Below are 18,271 nucleotides of genomic sequence, written 5' to 3' on the forward strand. Positions count from 1 at the left end.
AATTTTATGAAGGGGGTTCAAAAAAAATTAAACACGCTAATCAGAAAAAAAAGTGCTTATTCGGATTCAAACCCGCAAACTGAGACAAGCTAAGGCAAAATATTGAACCCCATTTGCCACTGAGCTAGTCCTTTAACTTATGCTCAGAGGGTTCAATGTTAAATATATACACATAAATTAAAAATTTTATCTTATATATGCAATATAATTTTTTAACGAAGAGTGAACCCCCTCAACTACACATGGGTCCACCCCTACTTGAGTTATTCAAGTTTGCCCATGTTTGGCCATGTCTGAAATGGGAAAAAGGAAACAATCAAATGGATATATTATTCAATGTGACATATTATGCTACAATATCTTGTAGAAGACGTAAATATGTTTAAGTAAACATACGAACCAAATTAATTTACCAAAATAATTATTTATAAAACTTCAAAAAATCATATCTTACTCATTTTTACTCCATTTTGCATTCATAATATACCAAAAAAAAGTCCTAAATGAGTAAATTATGAAAAAAAAAATAGATTTCATAATTATCAGATTTCATGTTACAACAACAGTTTTTTTTTTTTAAAAAATGAAACTGTCAAAACAAAAAATTAAGCATCAGCTTTAAAAAAATTGATATCTCACTCAATTATAATGGATAATATATCAGCGGAAGCTATAAATGTGTAGATTATGAAAATATAAGTTTCATATCAAAATTTTGAATGAGTAATTCTTAGAATTCGAAATACAGAACACAAATTTTTATAAAATTGTTTAAAAATTTCAGCCTAACTTTAAAAAATTATATCACAATCATTTTTAATTCTATTTTTGTTCATAATATATCTATGGAAATCCCTAAATAAGTAGATTATAAAAAATTGAGTTTCAAGTCATAAATTAAAATATATAATATTCAAAAAATAATATACCAAATGGTAGTTTTTAAAAATAAATTGGAACAATAATTTTCAGTACCCTTTGTTGTTGTTTAAAAAATGTTTTTTTATAATAACATTAGCAACAAAAATAAATTATTGATCGTATCAGAACCATTAAATAAATTAGAGCTTTAAATTCTTATACATGACAGAGATCATTCATTTCCCAAAATTTCAACAGAGTGATACGCAATATTAACACAACAACAACGTATAAATTAAGTTTTGTTTCTTTGTTCACTACTATATGTATATCATCTGCATAATAATGAAGTATATACTTTTCAAGAGGAGGAGTGTTTTATACTTTTGTTGTATCTTTTTTGTTTTCAAATCTTTGAGGGCAGAAAGACATTCACTTTAGAGAAGATGAAAGAATAGTTACGAACAAAGATCAATTTATTTTGACATTTGAAAAAAGATTGCAACAAATAATAATTTGAGACAACTTCTTCCAACAGAGTTTATTAATCTTCTCAAAATAATTTTCATGCAGAATTCAATATAAAGAACAAATAACGCAGGCTCTGATATTATTATTGATTAAATAAAGGAGCAAGAACAGCAGATTGTGTACGTTGTAGTTGCAGAGAAAATTGTTGATCTTACTATCAAAAGAATCGGCCCAAAGTCTCTTCGAATCACTAAAAAATAAAATTTTAATTCACAAATTAGATGCCTTTCTATTTTTCACAGTGTAGGGAGAAATCTTTTTCATGCGTATTCTTTCTTTGTTGAAAGATTGATTTTATATGCGAAAAATAGCAAAGAAGAAAAAACTTTCATTCCTTAACTGATGCACTTTTCCATCACGTGTGGTAATTTTGAATAGGTTTTATTATTTCTCTAGAAAACCTCATCCTAACTTATCTCATCAAATGGGTCAGGTCAGTCCACATGAACGGCCCACGATTCAAATACATAATCTAATGTAGAGTAACACCTTCATCAAAGAAGATGGCTGATTTTTCGAAAGCATATATTTTCTAATAAGAAAAATCTAAAAGGTCATCAAGCTTTGAATGATTTGGGAAGAGAGCAACTTTCTGTCAGTTTTTGTACACAAGAATTATACTTGAATTTCTCCTGTAGTTCAGTGTTATAGATAAAGGCATTGGTCCTGATGTTGAACACACTTTTATTATTGATAGTTTTATTCTTTGAACTTGTTTCCTAAAATTGCATGTTCGTATGGTTATGTAAAATTCTATTTATTTAAATAATGATAAATTTGAAGAAAAACATAATATTTTTTTATTTTGTGAAGTATCACTTAACTTGAATCAAAATGAAAAAATAAAATTACCACTTATAAAATAGAGGGAGTACCAAGTATTTTAAACTAATTAGAAAAGCTTATTTATCTAACTTGTTGCTTTTTAATTTGCCAAAAGAGAAAGATAATGAATATTATTTTTATATTAATAATCTAATGACTATTGACGAAGAAGAATATGCTTTTTTGGATTATTGGAGATATATGATGGATGAGCAATGTTTTAATGAAGAATAGTGATGGAACCTATCAGATTCTCATAACCTAGTCACCTATTCGGTTGTGATGAATGAAAGGTTAGTCTCAAGATGGACTTAGGTAAAAGCACACATCTTACCAAGCCATGATGTTGATCAAAATTGGTACTTAAAAGAAAGGTTGTACCTAAGTGCATTTGTGATTATGATAGTGTCATGATCCAAATTAGGTCCTAGAAGTGATATGACGCTTAGGATCCCGAGAGCCTCCAAATTAGCCTCTTAACATAGCATACATAAAGTAGGTAAGAAATATTGAAAAAAAATCATAAATGCGAAAGATAAGTCTTAACATAGCAATCTCGATAGAAGGAAAAACTCAAAACATAACATCCGAATAGACGAAACTACATGATCATAATCTAACAATGCTTCTACTGCTACAACGGGGGTGGGGGGTGGGGTGCGAAAGATAAGTCTTAACATAGCAATCTCGATAGAAGGAAAAAATCAAAACATAACATTCGAATAGACAAAACTACATGACCTTAATCTAACAATGCTTCTACTGCTACAACAGGGGGGGGGTAGGACAAGTCCTGGCTCATCCACACATAGAAACTAAAAGTCATGAAAGGAAATCATAAAAGTCATAAGGGTTGTGTCCTCGAAACATGAGGATTCACCAACAATGTACTCAAGAGTAATCCGAAACTAGCCATTAGGCCGAGTATCTCTCCATGTGGTGCTCTGTCTCTCTTTGAAAGAAAGAAAAATGGTTCTCTCCATATATGTATTGACTATTGGTAATTGAACAAAGCCAATCAAGAATAAGTATCCCATTTCAAGGATTGATGACTTGTTCGATCAACTTCAAGGAGCAATTTACTTTTCAAAGTTTGATCTTCGATCGGGTTACTATCAACTTTGATTAATAGAATGTGACATTCCAAAGAGGGCATTTAGAACACGGTATGATCACTTCGATTTTTTAGTTATGTCTTTTGGACTAACAAATGCTCCTGCAGCTTTTATGGATGATGAGCAATACTTACATATGTTCGTTATTATGTTCATTAATGATTTATTGATCTATTATCGAAGTGAGGATAATTATGTCGCTCATTTGAGAATTGTTTTGCAAATTCTCAAGGATAGTCAATTATTTGCTATGTTTAGCAAGTGTGAGTTTTTGTTTAGGCCAGTTTCTTTCCTTGGCCATAGTGCGTCCGATGAAGGTATTATGGTGGAACTAAAGAAAACCAAAGCAGTTAAGAATTGTCCTAGACCTTTGTCTTCTTTTGATATTCAAAGTTTCTTAGGCTTAGGCGGTTATTATAGATGGTTTATGGAAGGATTATCTTCTATTGCATTGCCCTTGACTTCTTTAACTAAAAATATGGTTAAATTTCAATGGTTACAAGCATGTGAGAAGATCTTTCAAGAGTTGAAAGATAGTCTTATTACCGCTTTGATGTTGACCTTACCGAAGGGTACGATGGGTTTTGTTGCAAATTGTGATGCTTCAATGGTTGGTCTTGGTTGTGTTTTGATGCAAAATGTCAAGGACATAGCCTATGATTCTACGCAACTTAAGGTGCACAAAAAGAACTATCTAACTCATGACTTCAAGTTAGCAGCATTTGTGTTTACTTTGAAGATTTGGAGGTACTATCTTTCTGGTGTCCATGTTGGGGTATTCACCAACTATAAGAGTTTGCAATATGTGTTCAACCAAAAGGAATTGAATCTTCGATAAAGGAGATGACTTGAATTGTTGAAGGATTATGATATGAGTTTGTTGTACCAATCGGGTAAAGCAAATATGGTTTTCGATGCTCTTATAGATTCTCCATGAATAGTGTTGTCCATATTGAAGAACAAAATATGCAGTTAGTTCTTGATGTTCATAGACTAGCTCATTTGGGTGTTCGCTTGGTTGATTTGGAGGATTGTGGTATTGTTGTTCAAAATAGTTCCGAATCATCTCTTGCGATGGATGTGAAGGAAATCCAAGATAATGATCCTACATTGGTTGAGTTGAAGAAAGTGGTTGCTGAAAAAGCCATTGAGGCTTTCTTTCAAGAGGGAGATGGTGTGCATAGATATCAAGGTCCGTTGTATGTTCTCGATGTTGATGGCTTGAGGGAAATGATATTGACTGAAGCTCCTAGTTCACGATATTCCAATCATCCAACTTCCACAAAAATATATCAAGATTTGAGGGAAGTGTATTGGTAGAATGGCATAAAGAGGGATATTGTGGAGTTTGTGGCCAAATGTCCTAAATGTCAATAAGTGAAGGTTGAACATAAAAAAACAGAGATGTCTAGCTCAAGATATTGATATTCTTACTTGGAAGTGGGAAGACTTAAATATGGAATTTATTACTAGTTTGTCCCATACCCGTAGGCAACATGGTTTGATTTGGGTTATTGTTGACCGAATAACTAAGTCGACACATGTTCTTCCTGTTAAGACTTCCTATTCAGTTGAGGAATATGCTAGAATTTACATTCAAGAGTTGGTTAAACTTTATAGTGTTGAGTTATCTATCATTTTGGATGGAGGTACTCAATTCATATCTCAATTTTGGAGCTCATTCCAGAAGGGTCATGGTACTCAAGTTAAGCTTAGAACAACTATTCACCCTTAGATCGATGGTCAATCCTGGCATACGATTCAGACCTTGGAGGACATATTGAGATCTTGACTTCAGAGTTAGTGATCGAGTTTGCCTATAACAATAGCTACCATTCGAGCATTCAAATTGCTCCGTTTGAGGCTATATATTATAGGAGATGTAGGTCTCCTATTGGTTGGTTTTAAGTTGGTGAAATTGCCTTGATAGGACCCATGAGTCTATGGAAAAAATTTAGACTCATTCGAGAAAGATTAAAGCCAGTCCAAAGTCCACAAAAGTCCTATTCGGATGTGAGGAGAAGGGAACTTGAATTCGTGGTGGATGATTGGGTTTACTTGAAAATATCACTCATGAAAGGTGTGATGCATTTTTGCAAAAAAGAGAATCTTAGTCCCCGTTATATAGACCCATATCAGATTTTAAGGCATTATAGAAAGGTGGCATATGAGTTGGATTTGCCTTCAGAATTGGCATCGATGCATACGGTGTTCTATGTTTTATTATTGAAGAAGTGTGTTGACGATCCTAGCTCCATTATTCCTTTGGACAATGTTGCTATAAAGGAGAGTTTATCCTATAAGGAGATTATGGTTGAAATTCTAGACCAGCAAGTTAGAAGGTTGAGGAAGAAGGAAGTGGCATCTGTTAAGGTGTTATGGAGGAACCAAGAGGCTGAAGCTTCTGAATGGGAGGCCGAGGCCTATATGATGATACGATATCCTCCTCTCTTTCCTTCCATTCTAACTTTAGGTATTAAGTTCCTTCATGATCACTCCTTTGAATTCATGTGTGTCGGTCATTCTCATGTTTTTCTATGTGTTCATGAAGTGAGTTTCTAAGTCATGTTTTGCTTGGGATTGAATATTCCTTGGTTTTATGCATTTTGATGTATTTTGCATTCATGTTGGGTTGCTATGTCTCTCTTCCTACTCCTTTCATGCTAGATTGAGTCTCATTCAAGAACGAATGTTCCCAAGGGGGAATATTGTAAGACCCCAGAAGTTGGAAAGCCAAGGCAAGAAGAAAATTGCAGAAATTAGACTGGTGTAGACTTCTACGAGCCGACCTACGGTCCATACGAAGTCATAGGATCCTAGTATATAGTCATAAAAGGCCCAGACACTTGGAAAACAATTGGGTTCTAAGACGAGCAAAGTTAATGGATCATAGAAAGTTTGACGAGCCATAACGAAGGCTTGTAGGGAGGTTCGTAAGAAGTGACAATTCCACGAAGTTGAACTCTCTCTACAAAGGGTTCCTACGAACCGTAGGATGAGTTCAGAAACTAAGTATTTGGGTTTTGGAAAAAGTTGGTAGGATGAGAGGGTACGAGACCCATAGAAACTCTAAGGGACCGTAAATAATGTTCGTAAGGTGGATCCTGAGGTTTGGAGATTTAGGTAAGTGTTGAGGTATTTTACAAACCATTTCTACGACTTGTAAAGCCATCGACGACCCATACTGTCATGACCTAACCCCAGAGGCCGCGATTGGGGTCCGACCTGGACCCTCGTATATGTAACTGTCAAATATAGCCAAATTGAACTATGCGTAATGTGATACTACACCCAAAAACCCCAATGTGTCAAAACTTTTTCATGTACATGTATCCTCTTTCATTCGTACCATATCATGAAAGGGCACACAATCCAACAAGGTTGCCATAACATAAAAACATTTACAACACATCGTATAGGCATAATTGAGACAACTTACCTTTAATCCATATACACGTGACTATAGACCTCTAAGAATAGTAACAGCAACATATGGAAGGACAGGGCCCCCGCCGTACCCCTGAATAAACAAACATATACATCGTAGGTTCAGTACTCCCAAACTCAGCTCCGATATAATGGAGCTTCTTCCAAACTGGCTGAGCGTAATCCTAAGCTGGCAGATCTCCGAAATATGCGTCCATACCTGCAGGCATGAAATGCATCCCCCCAAAGAAAGGGGGGTCAGTACGATAAATGTACTGAGTATGTAAAGTACAAAACATCATAACTGAGACAAAAAGCTAAAATAGGGATGCAAGGGGCAAGTATAACATTTAGCCATCTATCGTACCTGCATCTTATAAAATAAAGGCATACAGACTATCATCACGTACTGTATCCATCCCGTTCAGGGACTCAGTGTAACAACTATATTATTTTGTCATCATAAGCACATATGTACCATTAGCGATGTGGAACGTACATCCCGATCCATGTATATAGCAAGTACACGCCGAGGAACGATGGCCCAATCCACATATCATATAATAATGCTGAAGAACGATGGCCTGATCTATATATCATATAATAATGCTGAGGTATGATGGCCCGATCCTTATATCATATATTAATGCCGAGGAACAATGGACCGATCCGTATATCATATAATAATGCCAAGAAATGATGGCCCAATCCGTATATCATATAAAAATGCCGAGGAACAATGGCCCGATCCGTATACATATAATACGCCAAGGGACATTCAGCCCGATCCTTATATAATATAATGCATATACGTGCACATAAAAATTGACAACATATCAAACATCTCTCAATATATTATCATAAAGTATGTACAAGAGCTTCTACGTATAGGAGCTTACACATCCAATCATTATTCAGTATGTAGAAGGCTCGAGGGTAGTAGCTTAACTACTTTAAGACTTCTAGCATTCAAGAGTGAACACGAGTCATGAGTTATGTCCGAAACTTATGAATGGAACTTTCTCCAAACTCGTATCATATATCAATACTTATATTTAAGACATTCCAAAATAAAAGAGAGGTAGGCTTTACATATATTACTTTTCATCAGATAGAAGCCTCACAATGTACTAACTCAGTTATCGCAGGAGTTCTAACATCGAGAAGTGAATAAGAATTATAAACCATACTCGGGGTTCTATGAATGGAATTATCCCCACATTACATATACCATCCACTTATGGCTAAGACATGCCAAGAGAAAAGAAGAGTTAAGCCTTACATACCCTCTACTTTTCATCATCTAGGAGACAGTGAGAGACACTAACTCAATTAGCATAGGAGATCTCACTTCCAGAAGTAGGTAGGAGTTGTGAATCATATTTGGAGCTTCATGAGTAGATTTTTACCCATATTTCATATGCACATCATACTTAATACTAAGACATGCCAAGAAAAAGGAAGGATAGCTTTACATACTCCTCACTTCCTAGGGTATGAAAGGCTTGAGGAGCCCTAGTTCTGTTACTGTAAGAGTGCTTTCATTAAGAAGTAAATGAGGACCATAAATTGCACTTGGAATTTATGATTAGATTTACCCTCAATATCATATCATTCATTACTTAACTTGAAGACATGCCAAAAGTAAGGAGAGACAGGCTTTACATACCTCTTACAGGTTACTCGTAACCACATTTGCGTCATCGTCCTATGAACCTATTTAACACAAAAATAATACTTATATTAATAACCTTTAACTTTACAGCTTCTAAATCCACAACCAAGCACCCATAGGCATCAATTCCTTATTTGCCTTTCTCGACTAGTCTTAACTAGTCTATTAGTTAGCTAAGAAGTTAATGGAATTAGGGCAACATCTCCTCTAAAACTCACCCTATCCGAACTTCCAATTACATCTTCAATTAGTAAAGCCAACCATAACAATAATCAGCAGCCAATACGCAATTATACCACTTCAACATTACATAAAACAAGTCCCAAATAGCCCGTTCAAAACTACAACTCCAAAATACGGTTTTCAATTTTTATTTCGTAAAATCTTCACCACATGAAATGGGGTGTCATGTGGATGCAACCAGCAACACTTATACCCATATTTAGACATGTTTCCATCCCTGAAACACTACAAAAAAAATTCCCAATACGATACTACAATAACAACGATACTAGTTATATTTTAAGCCACTAGAATACGTCAAAACAGTCCCTATACGACCTGCACCTTCCTTCAGCCGTAACGTCCATATTTTTACATCTCCAACTCACTTTTACACACCCATAACATTCTTAAACCTTTACCAAAATGTGGGAGAAGGAAATCAAGCCATACCTTAACAAATGGCTTCCCAAACTTGTTGAAAATTAACTTCGGAAAATCCTTGACGCGGCTGAACTTTGGTTGCTGTTTGCAGCCCTACCTTGCTGCCCAAACTATCAATTTCCGTTGTTAAACCCCCCACTTAGTTGAGGAATACCTTATATAATTAATTTACAAAGAAAAATTGGAGGGCTTACCTTAAAGTAGCCATGGCCGACGCCCCTCTTTCTTGCTCCCTAGGTTTTCTCTTTTTTTTTTGTTCAATTTTGCTGAAGTTTAAGGTGTATACAGAATGTAACACCTATATATATGCATACTTAGGAGGTTCCATGTGGAAGCCCCCTAGGAGTGACACGTGGCAGCCCCCTAGGGCACCACCTCAATCATGCCTCCAATCCTTGGCTGCCACATGGTAGTGTGGGGTCCACCCAAGCTACTGCATCACCTACTTGACCCTAAGTGGTGCATCACCTACTTGTACAAGTAGGTGCATCACCTACTTGCTTCGAGTAGGCGCATCGTCTCCTTATTTCTCTTCCGTGGGTTCGTAATCTTGTCTCACTCTAAGAGCCTATGTATTCTTTGCTACTTAAGATCGATGTGTACTAAAGTAGATTAGTTATGTAAGAAATCCAAGTAGGTATCTTACGCAAGCAAGTCGAGTCCTATGACCTATTATTTGGCCTCCAACTCCTTCTGGATTCTTATAACCCTATTTCCAATCTTTCCTATTATGGGGTATCTCATTCTCCTTTCCTTAGAGTTATTTGATACGTGGTGGATAATCTAGATCACACGGAACTCTTCAAGAGACTTAAGACAGTGTCCCAAGGTGCGAAAGTATGGGGCATAACATCCTTCCCCCTTTTAGAACATTCGTCCTCGAATGTTAACTCTCATAAGGTCTAAAAGGATTTCCGGAAATTTTTGTAATAGTTGTCATATACAAGCCTTTATTACCCAAGTTAGGAGCTAAGATTACCTACAGACATGGGGACCAAGTACGGATATTTATTCTTCATCTTCTCCACAGCTTCCCAAGTCACCTCTTCTCTATTCTTATTTCACCACAACACCTTGATGGAGGCCACGTATTTGGTGTGCAACCTTCTGACTTGGCAATCAAGGATGGCTATAGGGTGTTCCTCATATGAGAGTTCCTCTGTCTTATATAATCGATGTGGGGACCCCGTAAAGTCTTATCATTTCCTTGATATACAACCTCGCATAGTCCTCAGTTGAGTATGTCATCCTGACCGAAAAGAAATGGGCTGATTTGATCAGTCTACTCATGATAACCCATATGGAATCAGTCTTCCGTAGAGTGCAAAGTAAGCCTATAATATAATCCATATTAATTTCTTCCCATTTCTAAGTTGGGATTTCCATCTCCCGTAATAGTCACTAGGGTTCTGATGCAGGATCTTGTTTAAGTTATTTCACAGGTTTTCTTATCCCAACTTGTAATACTCTAGGCATATTCTACTGTGCCTTTACTCAGATTTTCTTTCTAGTTCTCTTACCTCACATCATATTGAAATTACTAACTTCTTATTATTTTTTTCAAGCAGTCACTTGATCTCATCCTTAGCATACTAATATTCGTAGGTTGCATAACTCTTCTTGTACACTTTTGTACAAAGTGAGTTCAATTCTATTCATAGCCTTTTCTTATCTTGACTTATTCTGCTCCACATATTTCATTGTACTGACATGCAGTTGCAGTCTATTTTGTCATATTTGTTTCACTTTCTTTACTTACTCTTAAGTTCTCTTATATTCTACTTTATGAGAGACTTCATATCCTTCCTTTTGTGCTACTTATATGTCGCAATATCAGTAGTCAATAACTCTGTTGCCAACATCTTGAACTTTAGTCAGGTATAGCCTTGCTATCCTTTAAATTACCTTTAAGTTACTCAGTGTTATTCTTTTGTCGTATTCATCTATTTGGATACACCCATTCTATGATGTCATACTGTGCGAGGTCTTTACTAGTAATTTCCCCGCACTGTCTCAGATATCATCTTGTCTTCTATCCATTTATTGTTGGCTTTTAGATCTCGTTGGGTCATGCCAGTATGGGGTCTCACTTGAAGTTTAAGTATTCATATTAACATCCTGTAATGTCAATTGATTTCATCTGAAGCTTGTATTTCTCATATCCATTTCCCTTCTTTAGGGTGTATCTATGACATTGCCTATTTATTTTCAACTTTTCAAATACATATGCTTCTTTTACAACATATTTGGTATACTGTACCATATCCATATCTTCCTTTGGATCATCTACACTTATTGTGTACCCAACACAAGCTTCCAATTTGTTCAACAACATACCAAGTCTGCCTTAATAATGGTTTTACCTCACCATCCTGTTGTCATACTACGCCTTTAAGTTTATACCCATATATTCTCCTTTCGTTCCACTGTCGTATTCAATTAGTTATGTATATCTTGGGTGCTTCTGGTAAAATCTCCTTATCATCTCTCTCATCTGTCTCTATCTTATGTTCTATACACGGGGGATCTTATACTACTTTTGTATTATTTGGAGCATATTATTTTCGCATAAGCCTTTTTCTCATTTCCACAGTGTATTGTGTTCATCCATCTTTATTTGTGTTATACCAGTCCTCTCCTAGAACCCATTCTACTTCCTTGCTCAGCTTTCTACCGCTTGGTCTTCCATAGTTCCATCACTTTTAGCATTCATATCCTCATCTCCACATGTCATGTCTTATTGCTCCACTGTTTTCTCACTTTCTTTTTGTTTACTCCTTTCAGTCATTCTCTCTTTCCTTGTGCTCGTCATCATCTCCGTTATTATATAACCTTGCTTAAAACTTTCCTTTAGCACTTGATAAGTCTCTCTTATGGGTCCTATAGTTCGCTTTGCCATCATATCTTTGGCCACTTTTCCACTTTACTTATTTTCATAAATATCCTCATTATCTTCCACTGTATATCCTATTTGTATTCTACCTCACCGTACAATATTTCTTAACCTCTTTCACGATTCTTACTATGGGTTAATTACACTCTGTGAAATAAGCGCGGTTACCTTTTTTTCCTTCTTAGTCAATTTTATCCTTCATATCTGACAAGCTGTCTTATTGAGACTTCATATCCATCATAATTCTCCTCCCGTTGTACTCTTGTCTTACTCACACCGTTACTTTTTTTAACCATAACTCATCACAATTTATCCTTGTGTATTAATTCAGCAATTAACTTATTTCTTGAGGTCAGCCATACTCGTAGGTTAGTCTAATCTTATCGTTACGATGGACACGACCTTTCAAGATATATTATAACCCTGTAGCTCATTCTCTTTTTATTTCTCAAAAAATTTTGGGCAGAGTTTCCTCTGTATTTTTTACTATATCAAAACCTGCACGCAGAAAATACCAATAATACCTCACAGGACAAACATATATATTCATATCACATCATATCACAGCCACACAGGGCGCCCAATATCAATAGTAGTATGAAATGATGTACTTACCTTGTATGTCCACTCGAACTGCACCTGTTAAACTTTCCTGTTTACCTTTCCTTTTACTTTTTAGCTTTATATGTCAATTGTCTTTCAACACCTTACCTGACATATGTCATTAGTGCCTTTGCTTACCTGCGTGCTTTGTAACTTCCAATATCGTAAATCCATTTCTTCCATAAGTGTCATTTTTCTGCTGCAGTTAGAGGTTAGTATAAGGAATCTCATTGCCTATAACTTGGCTCTACTGCATGATCTTAGATATGAAAGAAAGTAACATCCTAAATGTACTATAGCCTCCTGTGTATAGATGTGGTGCACAATATACCGATAAACAAGACTCTACTAGACACGGTCTGTAGACAAGATTCTACTAGACACGGTCTGTAGACAAGATTCTACTAGACACTCTAAGGATGAACTGCTTTGATACCACTTTTGTCACGACCCAACTCCGTAGGCCGCGACTGGGGTCTAACCTGGACCCTCGTATATGTAACTGTCAAATATAGCCAAATTGAACTATGCGTAATGTGATACTACACCCAAAAACCCCAATGGGTCAAAACAATTTCATGTACATATAACCTCTTTCATTCGTACCATATCATGAAAGGGCACACACGAGCCAACAAGGCTGCTATAACATAAAAACATTTACAACACATCATATAGGAATAATTAAGACAACTTAACCCACATACACATGACTACAGACCTCTAAGAATAGTAACAACAACATAAGGCGGGACAGGGCCCCCGCCGTACCCAAGAATAAACAAACATATACATCATAGGTTCAGTACTCCCAAACTTAGCTCTGATATAATGGAGCTTCTTCCAAACTGGCTGAGTGGAATTCTAAGCTAGCAGATCTCCAAAATGTGCGTCTATACCTGCAGGCATGAAATGTAGCCCCCCGAAGAAAAGGGGGTCAGTACGGTATATGTACTGAGTATGTAAAGTACAAAACATCATAACTAAGACAAAATCTAAAATAGGTATGCAAGGGGCAAGTATAAAATTTAGCCATCTACCGTACCTCCATCTTATAAAATAAAGTCATACAGACTATCATCACGTACTGAATTTAGTCCGTTCGAGGACTCAGTGTAACAACTACATCATTTTGTCATTATAAGCACATATGTACCATTGGCACTGTGGAACGTATAACCCAATCCAAGTATATAGTAAGTACACGGCGAGGAATGATGGCTCGATCTGTATATCATATAGTAATGCTGAGGTACGATGACTCAATCCATATATCGTATAATAATGCCGAGGAACAATGACCCGATCCGAATATCATATAATAATGTAGAGGAATGACGGCCCGATCCGTATATCATATAATAATACCGAGGAACAATGGCCCGATCCATATACATATAATACGCCGAGAGACGTTCAGCCTGATCCTTATATAATATAATGCATATATGTGCACATAAAACTTGACAACATATCAAACATCTCTCAAAATATTATCATAAAGTATGTTCAAGAGCCTCTAGGTATAGGAGCTTACACATCCAATCATTATTCAGTATGTAGAAGGCTCGAGGGTAGTAACATAACTACTTTAAGACTTCTAGCATTCAGGAGTGAACACGAGTCATGAGTTATGTCCGACACTTGTGAATGGAATTGCCTCCAAACTCGTATCATATATTAATACTTATATTTCATTCCAAAAGAAAGGAGAGTTAGGCTTTACGTATATTACTTTTCATCAGATAGGAGCCTCACAAGGTACTAACTCAGTTATTGCAGGAGTTCTAACATCGGGAAGTGAATAAGATTTATGAACCATACTCGGGGTTCTATGAATGGAATTATCCCCATATTACATATACCATCCACTTATGGCTAATACATGCCAAGAGAAATGAAGAGTTAAGCCTTACATACCCTCTACTTTTCATCATCTAGGAGACAGTGAGAGACATAACTCAATTAGCATAGGAGCTTTCACTTCCAGATGTAGGTAGGAGTTGTGAATAATATTTGGAGCTTCATGAGTATATTTGTCCCCACATTTCATATGCACATCATACTTAATACTAAGACATGCCAAGAGAAAGGAAGGATAACTTTACATACTCATAACTTTCTAGCGTGTGTAAGGCTTGAGGAGCCCTAGTTCACTTACTGTAAAAGTTCTTTTATTAAGAAGTATATGAGGACCGTAAATTACGCTTGTCATTTATGATTAGATTTACCCTCAAGCTCATATCATTCATTACTTAACTTGAAGACATGCCAAAAGAAAGGAGAGATAGGCTTTACATACCTCTTACGGGTTACTCATAACCACGTTCGCGTCGTCATCCTATGAACCTATTTAACACAAAAATAATACTTATATTAATAACCTTTAACTTTCCATCTTCTAAATCCACAACCAAGCATCCGTAGGCATCAATTTGTTATTTGCCTTTCTCAACTAGTCTATTAGTTAGTTAAGAAGTTAATGGAATTCGGGCAGCATCTCCTCTATAACTCGCCCGATCCAAACTAAAAATTACATCTTCAATTATTAAATCCAACCAACAACAATAATCATCCTCCAATACGCAATTATACCACTTCAACATTACACAAAATAAGTACCAAACAGCCCGTTTAAAACTACGACTCCAAATTATAGTTTTCAATCTTTATTTCGTAAATTCTTTACCACACGAAATGGGGTTTCATGTGGGTGAAACCAGCAGCAATTATACTCATATTTAGACATGTTTCCATCCCTGCAACACTACAAAACAATTCTCAATACGACACTACAATAACAACGACACTAGTTATATTTTAAGCCACTAGAATATGTCAAAACAGTCCCTATACAACCTGCACCTTCATTCAGCCATAATGTCCATATTTTCATGTCTCCAACTCATGTTTAGACACCCATAACATTATTAAACCTTTACCAAAACATGGGAGAAGGGAATCAAGCCACACCTTAACAAATGGCTTCCCAAACTTGCTGAAAATTAACTTCGAAAACTCCTTGATGCGGCTTAACTTTGGTTGCTGTTTGAAGCCCTACCTTGCTTCCCCAAATATCAATTTCCATTGTTAAACACCCCCACTTAGTTGAGGAATACCTTATATAATTAATTAACAGAGAAAAATCGGAGGGCTTACTGTTACACCCCACACTCTTGAGCTCAAAATGTCTCTTAAGCTTGTTAGAAGTTACTATGTGAGCCGGATAGTCTACAATGCTATTAAAAAACTCCAAGGAAGGGAGAATGTGATACCTCATAGTAGGGAAGATTGGAAATAGGGTTATGAGAAGTTGGAAGGAGTTGGAGGCCAAGTAAGGAGTCATAGGACTCGACTTACCTACGTAAGCTACTAACTTAGAAGTCCTACATACTTAAGTTACTTGAGTACATGTCGAGCTTAAGTAGCAAGGAGTGCATAGGCTCTTGAAGTAAGACGAGATTATGAGCTTACGAAAGAGAAATAACAAAATGGTGCGCCTACTCGAAGCAAGTAGGTGATGCACCTACTTGGACAAGAAGGTGATGCACCTACTTAGGGTCAAGTAGGTGATGTAGCATCTTGGGGTGGACCCACTGCCACATGGCCGCATGTGATTGGCCGAATAAGTTGTGGTGTCACCCTAGGAGGCTGCCACGTGTCACCCTAGGGTGCTGCCACGTGGAACCTTCTAAAGAGGTGTATATATGTGTATTTGGATGACTACTAAGTCATTCTTATTCTATTTGGAGCTGAAACTCCAGCAAACAAAAGAAGAGGGAAAACGTGAGGAACAAAGAACAAGGCAGCCATGGTTTTTAAGAATTAAAGGTAGCTTAAATTTTCTTTGTGAATTAATTATCTACGGTGTTCCTTAACCAAATGGAGATTTATATATGTATCTTACGATGTCTACAGAATTATTTCTTCATCTTTACACCTAGAAGGGTGTGAAAGAAGAAGAGGAAAATGCTAGGGGTACAAGCTAGAGGGGCTACGGGTTGGGGCTGCCAAGGTAAGCCTTCGAGTTTCATTCCGTAAATTAATTATTTGAGGTGTACCACAGTTATATAATAGTGTTTGATAACCAAAAATTCTAATTTGGGGCAGCGGAGAAGGGACATAAACAGCCCGCTCAATTTCAGCACATTTGGAGAAGTTCCGAGTTGCAATTTGGTGGTTTTGGCCAATTTCGGGTAAGGTAAGGTTTCTCCTTTTAATTTGGAATTTATGGTGATGTTATGGAGTGTATTATACGCCTTTTTATGGCTGTAAACATAAAAATGGTATAGGAATGCTTGACGTTGGACACAATCCAAATTGTAGTCGCTAGAGTTGAATTGTCGTCGAAATAAAGTGTTGTGCTTGTGGTGAGCTGCTGCAGGTGTGTGGAGGTGTTTTGGAGGGACTAAATGTATTATAAAAGGGGTTTGGGTTCTGTTGGTTTCAGACACACAACCCATCGTTTCGTATAATTAAAGGTGCTACAAAATAAAGGCTAGACACCCTATTTTGATATCGTAATTTTGAGCGAGTCGTTTGAAGTTTATGTTGTATATTGTTGTGTGAATTGCTTAAAAATATGTTGCAGGTTGTTTTTGTTGGTTGGATGTAGTGTTTAGGGATCTAATTGGAAATTTAGATAGGGCACGTTATAGGGGAGGTGCTGCCCAATTTTCGTTAACGCCTTAACTAATTAAAGAACTAGTCGAGGAGACGAACAAGGAAATAGATTCCATGAATACTAAGGTGCAATCTAAGATGCTGAAAAGTTAAGAGTGGTTGATATTCATATTAATTTAATGTTGAATAGGTTCAAAGGACGACGAGGCGAACGGGATAAAGAGTAACTCATAAGAGGTATGTGAAGCTCTCTCTTGGCATGTTTTTGATATAGGTATGTAAAGCCTATTCTTTCTCTTCCTTTTGGCATGTCTTAGATGTAGGCTATGGATGATGAAAGATTCGGGGAAACTTCACTCTTAGGTTCTGAATATGACTTCAGGACTCTTGATCAATTCTGGATGTTAAGACTTTTAAAGTAGTTAAACTCCTACTCCTCGAGTATTCTATATGACTGTATAACAATTGATTCGACTAAGCTCTTTTTTGTAAAAAAAGAAAGGCTCTGAGATAACCAACGCTTGGACTGCTATAAGATATTTCATACTGGTATATGTATAAGATTTCCAAAACTCCTTTTTACATAGTCCTTAGTGATATTTAGAGGGTATACGTCAGATACTTTCTGCCCTAATCTCTAGGGATGATTCACCTGATGACTTTATTGAGTCTCCGTTAATGATTTAAACTATGTTTTGTTTCTCACTACTCTACTCGTGTATACTATAATACTTCTTTCATCGCGCTCGGGCCAGGAATAGTAATCGTGCATAATTAACTGCATTTTTCACTGCTCCCTCACTAGAGGGCCGGGTACATATGTATATATATGATGATGTGTTGTAATAAGGTGGTGATGGCACTGGGGCCATGATAGTTTTACAGATATGATTCACCGGACCCTTGAAAGGGCCGGCTATATGGTATGATATGAGCATGCATGCTTTTGTAATTCACAGAGTACAAGTACAAGCTTCTAATTTGATAATTTATTCCCCTGCTTCTTTATTTCGGATATACCTCCAGTTGTATTATGTTACATTTTACATACTC

At 36.4% G+C, this 18,271-nt stretch overlaps 1 long non-coding RNA gene across 4 annotated transcripts in view; it reads right to left on the minus strand.

Moving 5' to 3' along the window:
• Positions 1-6,944: 6,944 nt before the first annotated feature.
• The window catches only part of LOC129895939 (uncharacterized), a 46,221-nt gene continuing 34,894 nt past the window's right edge, over positions 6,945-18,271 (minus strand). Inside the window, exon 3 of one of the 4 annotated variants that reach the window (XR_008767883.1) lies at positions 6,945-6,978. This is a non-coding gene — a long non-coding RNA (uncharacterized LOC129895939). Of the gene's footprint in view, positions 6,979-8,461; positions 8,475-13,308; positions 13,495-14,892; positions 14,945-18,271 lie in introns of those variants that run through there. The other 3 variants (XR_008767888.1, XR_008767887.1, XR_008767884.1) reach the window with 3 other exon arrangements.

This window comes from Solanum dulcamara, chromosome 7, assembly GCF_947179165.1.
Source record: "Solanum dulcamara chromosome 7, daSolDulc1.2, whole genome shotgun sequence".
Classification (NCBI taxonomy): domain Eukaryota; kingdom Viridiplantae; phylum Streptophyta; class Magnoliopsida; order Solanales; family Solanaceae; genus Solanum; species Solanum dulcamara.